Source organism: Hoplias malabaricus, chromosome 9 (assembly GCF_029633855.1).
Source record: "Hoplias malabaricus isolate fHopMal1 chromosome 9, fHopMal1.hap1, whole genome shotgun sequence".
Lineage (NCBI taxonomy): Eukaryota > Metazoa > Chordata > Actinopteri > Characiformes > Erythrinidae > Hoplias > Hoplias malabaricus.
Window position 1 is genome coordinate 4,680,910 of NC_089808.1, and position 8,847 is coordinate 4,689,756.

The following is an 8,847-nucleotide window of genomic DNA, read 5'->3' on the forward strand; positions in this document are numbered from 1 at the left end:
GTTGAAGTGTGTGAGGAATTAATCGTTCACCGTCGGAGTGAAAGTGTGAGCTCGCGGTGGCGTGTCTCTCCGAGGCGTGTGGAACTCATACTTACCTGGCAGGGGAGATACCATGATCAAGAAGGTGGTTCACCCAGGGTGAGGCTCAGCCATTGCACTCCGGTTGTGCTGACCCCTGCGAATTCCCCAAATGTGGGAATCTCGACTGCATAATTTCTGGTAGTGGGGGACTGCGTTCGCGCTCTCCCCTGATTTCACTGGTCAAAGAAAAATTGTAAATTACTAGTGATGGGAATTTCGGCTCTTTTTGGGGAGCCGGCTCTTTTGGCTCGGCTCTTCATAAAGAGCCGGCTATTTTGGCTCCTAAATGGCTCTTTGTTTTACCACTTTTTTTCCACTGGTACAGAACAATATTACCTACATTTTACATTACTATATGGACAAAATATTATTTTTCAATATTAAAAATAACAAATAGTGTTGCAATGGCCGTTTGTTTTTATGGCTGTCTTGTAATAACTCACTGATTGCACTCACACATTCAATTGTATAAATAACTGGATTTTTATTTAAACACCTTAATAAATATCACTTGTAAACTCTGAAATATAGCCAGTGGAACCCACAAGGTAGGTATTACAAAATAGCTTATTAAATTAAAATAATCATCCATTTCTGGATAATAAAATAAACAAATACTCTGCAAAGTGCAAAACAGCAGCATTCAACTTTAGTGATTAAAAAAACCACAACTGTCTACAAACATTTAACTGATTTAACATTTTCTTCAACTATTTTTTGGAAGGCAGATTGGCATTCAGGAAAACCAAGTGTCTCAGCTTGGAGGGGTTGATCCGGTTTCTTCTCTCTGTCCTTATCTGCCCAGTTTTTGAAAATACTGCTTCTTTTCCTTTCGGTCATTTTTCTCCCTTCGGTTCTCCCTCTTCACTTTCCTCCTGTTTGCCACCCACCCCTCCCCTCCCCTCCCTGCTTGGTGGTATAACCCTTCGCTGATTGGTACCTTTGCTTGTTGTTCTCTGATTGGTTGAATGACTATGGAATCAGATTTGTGCCAGAAAAATCTCACAAAAAAAATTCATCTCAAACGTAAAACTTATAATTTTCAAACAAAATATCCAGCTCTGACCTTTGTGCTCCATGGTTTTAGTGCGTGAGCTCTGAGTTCTGCGCGTGCTCTCTGAGTTTTGTGCGCCAGCTGCACGAGTTTTGTGCGCGAGCTGCACGAGTTTTGTGCGCATGCTCTGAGTTTTGTACGCGAGCTCTGAGTTTTGTGCGCCTGATCCCCGAGTTTTGCGAGCAATTTTGGCACAAAGGTGTCGCGTGGGCGGGACTTCTTATTGGTGCCTTCCCATTGGCTAATGAGTTTTTGAGTGACAACTCAGTGCCCACGTCATTCGTTGCAGCTCAGCATCGGAGAGACAGGAAAGATTTCAACATTAAAGAGTTAGTAATTTTACACAAACACGAATTCTCTTTGTACTTTACTGTTTAAAAACTATGAAATATCTGCAAACTCCGACAATAAATGTAGATATTGAGGTAATGTTCTGTCTAAATCAAAACATTAAAGATTTTACTGTGAAAACAAACCTGTTTGTCTCTCGTTACCAGATACTGATCTGAGGTAAATGCACACCGATGTCTGTTTACTCAGCGTGAAACAGAATAAATGAGCATTTATTTGTAAAATATTATTTGAGTGCTTGATTTTCCGTTCAAAAACCTATCCTGTACTAACATAGAGGGTCTTCCCTTTCCCGTATTCACTGTTAGACGGTTTAAATGCTCAAATTTATTTTGAAGATCACAGTTAATCTGTTTTTAACAAATGCCTTATGTGCATTTTGTTACAGGAGGTCTCAGAGAAAAGAGAGACATCACATACAAGAGTGTGTGTGTAATGCGTTATATTCTGCAAAAGCGGAATCCCAAAGCCGAATACACACGCTTCCTGCACTCAGAGTCGTAAACAACGTTCAGGGCACTAAGTTGTCACTCAAAAACTCATTAGCCAATGGGAAGGCACCAATGAGAAGTCCCGCCCATGCGTTTTGTGCCAAAACTGCTCGCAAAACTCAGGGATCTGGCGCACAAAACTCAGAGCATGCGCACAAAACTCGTGCAGCTGGCGCACAAAACTCAGAGAGCACGCGCAGAACTCAGAGCTCACGCACTAAAACCATGGAGCACAAAGGTCAGAGCTGGATATTTTGTTTGAAAATTATAAGTTTTACGTTTGAGATTAATTTTTTTGTGCGATTCTTTTTGGCACAAATCTGATTCCATAATATGACAAGCCTTAGAAAAAATGGCTCGGTCTTAAACGGGAACCGGCTCTCATCGTTCACTTACAAGAGCCGGCTCTTTGAACCGGTTCGTTCGCGACCGACACATCACTATAAATTACTCTCAGCTTAAGGAGAAGGGTTCTTCTTTGAGAGAATGTATTCAGAGTTTAAAACTGTCCCTTTTGAATACTTTAACTGATATTTACTGCGTATTTTAGTGATTAGAGCAGTTAAATATTGATCCACCTCTAACTCCAGGGGCGGTTTGGTTAATCTCTCTGATGGTGGTGGTCTACAGTCAAACTGTAATCTGATTGGTGGTCTATAGTCTAACTTTGCAGTGAATGTAGACTCTCAATCAGCAGCTACATGGTGGTGGTCACACATTCTGGTGGAGGGAAGACTGGAGGTAGGTCTGCAGATGAGATGGAAGTGGTCTTTGTGTCAGAACCGGAGAGGCTTTGGCTCCTGTAATCATTCTCTCGTACATCTTCTGGAAGGTGTGATGAGCTGCATGGAGGGAAGCTCTCTGGAAAGTATTTCTTAACGCAAAGATCTTCACAAAAACTTCAAAAAATGTCTAACAAAAAAGTGAACTAATCCGATTAACCCTTAAAAACTGATTATAACACTTCCGTCAACACAATTATCACTAACTAACACCAAATACTTACTGCACCAACTTGTGTCCTCATGTCCGTTACAGCTCACTGTATTCTGTAAATTCAGTCCAGTATTAATTATTGTGCTCTCTGCCATATACTGTCCGTAACCAGGAATACCGAGCTAGATTCTTCTTGTAGCTAGGCAACCATTCTTTAGTGAGCCATGTGCCGTTAAGTGTTACCCATTTCTGGCAAGATTCCTCCGCCCCGTGATTCAGAAGTTGCTTGATGTAGTAAACCAGCAGAGGGCCCGGCCTAGCAGCCACAAAGGCTGTACTCTCCCTGTCACAGGTCCCTGGATCATCACAATAATTTAGAAGTTGTAATTTTAAGGTAGAAGTACTATATAGTGTTCCTTTAAAGGTTAACAACGTGGCAAATGGACCATAGCTCATCTACATACACTACTGTGCCTCACCTCCTTTCACGTTAGCACAGACTTGACTTTGATTTACATTCTGACTAACGTCATATTACTTCTACGATAAGAAAAGCGTGTAATCTCCACTTCACTAAAGCCAGAGAAACAAAGACTATCAGAACAAGACTCAACTTAAGCGAGTGGTTTAAAAAACAAAAAGCCTTTAAAAACACCCACACACTGGGGTGGTCCTCCAGACAGGGATTAAGCACAGTCCAGGACTATATCACAATACTAAATGCTCTGTAGGACTGATCCTAAACCTGTCTACCTTCTCATTGTAAAGTTAAATATTTAATGATTGTATAAACACAGTTAAAGTCATTTATTTATCTGGTATTTTCACTGGCAAACAGACTAAAGAGGGAAACAGACAGATAAACAGACCAAACAGCACAGACACTAGAAGAGGAAATAGATGAGAGAGAGAGAGAGAGAGACAAAGACTGACTAGAGATACAAAAGTACTAACAAATGAGAAAGATGCAGACAGGTAAAAACAGTAGGACCAAGCTACAAACAGTGACTCGTGAGCAGAGCAAGAAACAGACAGACAAAGCCGGCATAAGAAGGGAAAAAGAAATGCCCAACCAAAAAGTAGTCACACAGGAGAACTTAAACACACAACACAGACAAGGGACACCTGGGTCAGATAACGAGGGGGCAGGACCAACGAGAGGGTGGAGCTAAGGAGGAGACACAGAGAAACAGAGGAAACAAGGGAGACACAGACAGAGCAGGAACACACTAGACAGGGCAAGGTATTTTATATAGAGACATAATATTCTGATTTACTTTCTTATTGCCATGAAAAATCATTATTAAAAAGTATTAAAAAGAAAATTTGAATGTGTCTGCGTTTCCAGTCAAAGGCTGGTTTGAGCTGTATCTTTATAATGTAATGTTTTTTCTTCTCCTTCTTCAGTATAATTCAAGATGGCAACACCAGTGATCCACATCGTAAACCCAGACGCCCGTGCCAAGAGACAGCAGACAGTTTTGACGGGGACTAAAGAGGCCCGTCTGTACAGGGAGAGGAAGAAGACCGTCCCGATCCCCCCCTGGCAGCTGCTGGATCAATCCACTGCCTTACGCCACACAGAAAACGTACTGCATGCCAAAGGGATCCCCGCACCATCACGTCAGCAGCGCTTGGGAAACCTGGTGGTGCCATTTGACCAGTGTGAACATGCCCCATTCCGCTGGCTTGTGGCAAATGATGTGGGCTTTGTGAAATAGTAAGCACGCTTCACTTAATACCATTTGTAGGCTCTGCATTTACATAACGACATGCTTTAAATAAGTTCCTGAATCTCTCTTCGTACATAACACTGACAATAGCTTTTAAAGTTAATTTGAAGTCTTTGCGAAGTTTCAGAACTCATCACAATCACAGTTATATTAATGATCACAGTACTACGTTGGTGTATAAGATTCCAGCTTAATTCACAAGCACAGCTCAGAAGTGACAAACAGCTGCATAAAGGGACGAGGTGCTGAACCAGTGGGTGAAAGACTTCCTGACTGAATGTGCAGAGAGCTTCCCACAAGTCTCCATTGTCCTTGAGGCTAACGTAGACTGGGATTGAGAATCACACTTTTCGGGAGATGTGGGAGCTCTATAGTCAGTATCTAACCCAGAAAGACAGGCCAGAGAAACTCAGTGAAGAGCAGAGGGAGACGATACACACGGCCTATCGTTCAGTAAGGAGGTGGTTACACACACCCGTCACTCACAACACCAGTGTGCAGATGAAGCGGTTCAGGAAATATATTACTGACATGGACCAAGTAGCGGCACGGTGGTGCAGCAGGTAGGTGTCGCAGTCACACAGGAGGTTGTGGGTTCGATTTCCACTCCGGGTGACTGTCTGTGAGGAGTGTGGTGTGTTCTCTCTGTGTCTGCATAGGTTTCCTCCAGATGACTGTCTGTGAGGAGTGTGGTGTGTTCTCTCTGTGTCTGCGTGGGTTTCCTCCGGGTGACTGTCTGTGAGGAGTGTGGTGTGTTCTCCCTGTGTCTGCGTGGGTTTCCTCCGGGTGACTGTCTGTGAGGAGTGTGGTGTGTTCTCTCTGTGTCTGCGTGGGTTTCCTCCGGGTGACTGTCTGTGAGGAGTGTGGTGTGTTCTCCCTGTGTCTGCGTGGGTTTCCTCCGGGTGACTGTCTGTGAGGAGTGTGGTGTGTTCTCTCTGTGTCTGCGTGGGTTTCCTCCGGGTGACTGTCTGTGAGGAGTGTGGTGTGTTCTCCCTGTGTCTGCGTGGGTTTCCTCCCCCAGCCCAAAAACACATGTTGGTAGGTGGATTGGCAACTCCAAAGTGTCCGTAGGTGTGTGTGTCTGTGTTTCCCTGTGAAGGACTGGCGCCCCCTCCGGGGTGTGTTCCTGCCTTGCGCCCAATGATTCCAGGTAGGCTCTGGACCCACCGCGACCCTGACTTGGATAAGCGGTTACAGATAAGGAATGAATGAATGGACCATGTAAGTGTTACAAAACCATAGAGAGAGTACAATACCACATTAAATGTGCATAAGAGCATTAGTGATGTTTTACTCATGTCCACTGAATGCATTTGTTTATTTTGTTCATTAAAACGCACGTCTTAAAATCTAAACGCTTAAATACATTTCTCATTCAGCACCCAGAAGCAAGCACCTCCAGGTGTGATCGTTCCTCGTGGCCAGGTGATGACACAGAATTATTAGCCACAAGCCAGCGTCTGGAAGGTAAGTGAGATAGAGTTAGTCATAAATAATAATTCATAATACAAAACTAATGGGTGAATGTGGCACCCAGTTTCTGAAGTTCCCCGTCCCAGTGTTCTCAGGCCATGAACATAACTAAGCACCCATTCAAACAACACGGGTCTGATCAAAAGGTGACGGGTTATAAAATCTGACCGCATGTGGTTTCACCCACCAGAACCTCCCGGCTATGTCAGGGGGGGTCTGCCAACTCCACAGCTCTTTTTTTCAGAGCCATGTTTTTGTGTGGCGCCCTGTTGGAGTGTGGAGTTACACCCTGAAGTGCCCTCGAGGTGATGTGTGTGGGTAGAGGACGGAATGTGCACCTTAACAAGTCTGGCCACCACCATCGGGTAAATCTCTATTCACTTATGTCTGAATTATTGGATTACAATGGAACACCTAGTGCTTTTTATGTAAACATGCAAAAAAAATAAAGTAATATGCTGCTAGCCTTTTTTCAACAATATGTACATCAGGTACGTCACATCTGTTATGTGTCCAACTGGTACCCACCGCTGACAGAGGTTCTGTGCTGTGGAGCTTGTACAAAGGAAGCTAGAAGTGGAGATGGTGGCACAGTTGGTCGGTGGCTGGCATGAGATGCCGCTATTTTGTCACAACTTAGCGAGGCTCATCAAGCTTTGTTCCCAGCCATCCTCAAGCCATCAAACAACTGAGCATACTGAATATGAGCTGTGCGTTTTACATTTAAATTAGTCACTCAAATCATACTGATTATGATAGTTCTTACAGGAGTGGTGTGGATAAGAACGTTGTGCGTCTGCTGAGAGACCGGACCGAAGGGAACACTATGGTCAAGGTGTGGCGGCAGATACATGAGAATCATGTTGAGGAGTACCTTCAGCGTAAGACCTGTACACCACACACTTCATGACTTTACACAATTCCCAAGCTCCGCCTCCTGCAAGAGAGCGTCCCTCTGCACGGCTCCTGCGATGTTTTCTTAAGAGCAGAGGCCAACAACGTGCAGGATTATAGGAGCCAGATCCTCTCCTCTCTTGGCACCGTTCTCAAAATGGATTCCACCAAGAAGATATGTAGATCAAATTAATGTGCAACACGATGCAAAACACACAATGGTACTGTTTAGATTTTATACATTTTTAAATGGTAAACACTTTAACATTATTTTAAAAACATCACTTTTTAACATGTTTAGGTTGTGAAGAAGCGGTCTGGGGAGGGTGCTGCTTCAGCTGAGAGGTTCCCCACCACTGGAAATGAGCACTCCCAGAGAGTTTCCTTTGTGTTGATGTGTGAGGAGTCTATGGAAAAGCTGAAGCCTTGGGGTCATGGACAGGTTCCGGCGGGCCAATCAACCCGTCCCCAAAATCCTGCATGTGGACCGTGGTTGTTGCTGTGCACATGGCCTAACAGCAGTGGAGATTTTGTTCCAGCCTTGAGTGGATAATGGGATGGTTGTGCGCCTGGACATCTTTCACTGGATCCACAGGTTCGATGCAGCCATCCGCACAGACTCTCACTCCAAGAATGCTATGTTTAAGTCTGCGACAGCTGGGGCAGCGATGGCTTACAATCACACAGACTTGGAGCTGCTCATCACAGCTGTCAGGGTCAAGGACCTGGGAACGCTGAAGTCTGTATCAGATGGAGATATTGTCCACTACTACATTTCCAGGGAGCAGCTGAAACACCATGTGCAGAGGGTCACACTCGGGGCTCAAGAACCATTCCGGCTCATCCACCCGGCCATCGAGGAGCTTAAAGGTCCCGCGGGACTGGACGAGAATGGCCTGAGCTTCTTTAAATCACCTCACACAATAAAGCATTTACAGTATCCATGAGGACATATAAAGTGAGTCTATCACACTGTACAGGGCAGATAAGGGAGTCTGCTAATTGAGAGTCTACACTCACTGCAAAGTTAAACTGTAGACCACCACCATCAGAGAGATTAACCAAACCGCCCCTGGAGTTAGAGGTGGATCAATATTTAACTGCTCTAATCACTAAAATACGCAGTAAATATCAGTTAAAGTATTCACAGCAAAAGGGACAGTTCTAAACTGTTAATACATTCTCTCAAAGAAGAACCCTCCTCAAGTTATGAATAAATTATAATCTTTCTTTGACCAGTGTAATCAGGGGAGAGCGCGAACGCAGTCCCCCACTACCACAAATTATGCAGTCGAGATTCCCACATTTGGGGAATTCGCAGGGGTCAGCACAACCGGAGTGCAATGGCTGAGCCTCACCCTGGGTGAACCACCTTCTTGATCATGGTATCTCCCCTGCCAGGTAAGTATGAGTTCCACACGCCTCGGAGAGACACCACACCGCGAGCTCACACTTTCACTCCGACGGTGAACGATTAATTCCTCACACGCTTCAACACTGAACTCTGAACAAACACCACACACACAACTCAGCTTTCATTACTGTGTAGATACTGTTCACACACTGCGAATCAAAAAGATACATGTAGTTTATTTCTGTCGGAAACAACCAAACACGACTTCCCATGATGCACTGCTTCTGAATGTGTAATCAGCCTCCTCCCGTTTACATTCGCCGTTTTAACACAGGACCATCTCGGTGTGAAAAACGGATGTGAAGCAAAGCAACACCGCGCCTTACACTCCTCAAAACACCACAGAACACACACGCAGAGTCTATTGACTTCATTTATATGTCCATTCTTCCTCGTGGACCAAATCTACAGAGAGAAAAC

General features: G+C 44.4%; 2 non-coding genes across 2 annotated transcripts; one reads left to right on the forward strand and one right to left on the reverse strand.

The window, feature by feature from the left end:
• The first annotated feature begins 87 nt into the window (after positions 1-87).
• Positions 88-251, forward strand: LOC136707906 (U1 spliceosomal RNA). Its single transcript, XR_010804270.1, has one exon. It is a non-coding gene; the product is annotated as a U1 spliceosomal RNA (small nuclear RNA).
• Positions 252-8,258: 8,007 nt separating this feature from the next.
• On the reverse strand, positions 8,259-8,422 carry LOC136707899 (U1 spliceosomal RNA). The gene has a single exon (XR_010804263.1). It is a non-coding gene; the product is annotated as a U1 spliceosomal RNA (small nuclear RNA).
• Positions 8,423-8,847: the final 425 nt, after the last annotated feature.